The sequence below is a fragment of the Mandrillus leucophaeus genome, unplaced genomic scaffold (genome assembly GCF_000951045.1).
Source record: "Mandrillus leucophaeus isolate KB7577 unplaced genomic scaffold, Mleu.le_1.0 Scaffold55, whole genome shotgun sequence".
NCBI lineage: Eukaryota > Metazoa > Chordata > Mammalia > Primates > Cercopithecidae > Mandrillus > Mandrillus leucophaeus.
In genome coordinates this window covers 3,008,906-3,009,838 of record NW_012105919.1, presented here as the reverse complement: position 1 = coordinate 3,009,838, position 933 = coordinate 3,008,906, and the positions used below count along the sequence as shown (strand labels likewise).

Sequence of the window (933 nt, the reverse complement as noted above, 5' to 3'; positions counted from 1 at the left end):
GGAGTCTCGCTCTGTCATCTAGGCTGGAGTGCATTGGCGTGATCTTGGCTCTCTGCAACCTCTCCCTCCCGGGTTCAAGTGATTCTCCTGCCTCACCCTTCTGAGTAGCTGGGACTACAGGTGCATGCCACCACGCCCGGCTAATTTTTTGTACTTTTAGTAGAGGTGGGGTTTCACCATGTTGGCCAGGCTGGTCTCGAACTCCTGACCTCATGTGATCCGCCCACTTTGGGCTCCCAAAGTGCTGGGATTACAGGTGTGAGCCACCATGCCCGGCCAGGCAATATTTCATATAGACAAAATTATTCATTCTTTTTTAAAAAAGGTTAAGTTATGCCGCAGTAATCAAATGCCAAAATTGAAAGTAATCTTATAACATGTTATCTGTTAGAATATGTTCATAGTTCTCTTTTATTCCTTTTTCTATTATTTTATAATTATCAAAGTTTTTTTTTTTCTTTTTTTTTTTTTTAAATGAGTTTGGCTTGACTTTAAGCTTTGGGAAGGATGATAGAGGCAATAAAATACCTTTTTCACGTGCTTCTCCTCAGCTCTTTAGAAGGAGAAGTACATTATTCTGCAGAAGAAGCTGTGAAGTTTATAGAAGATCGGATAACGGAAGAATCTAAAAGTTCTCGCCATCTCCGAGGACCACATCTAGCTAAATTGGAGCTGATTAGGCGTTTACGAAGTCAAGGTTGTAACGATGAGTACAAACTGGGTAAGAAACCATATGATATTTGGGAAGCCTGGAGAATGCCCTTAATACCCAAGTGCTATATTCTTTATTTGAGATCTACACTGGATAGAGTCTGTCTCTTATACACATCTAGATGTGTACAATGGCGCTTTTTAATATAGTGTAGTGAAAGGATTTCATTATAAGCCAATTGAATTCTCTTTTTCTGTCTCAATAAAGTATTCCTTTCAAAG

General features: G+C 39.7%; 1 protein-coding gene across 1 annotated transcript in view; it reads left to right on the top strand.

Annotated features, from left to right (window-relative positions):
• NAA25 (N(alpha)-acetyltransferase 25, NatB auxiliary subunit) overlaps window positions 1-933 on the top strand; it is a 90,246-nt gene that overhangs the window by 39,579 nt on the left and 49,734 nt on the right. The window lies entirely within an intron of this gene.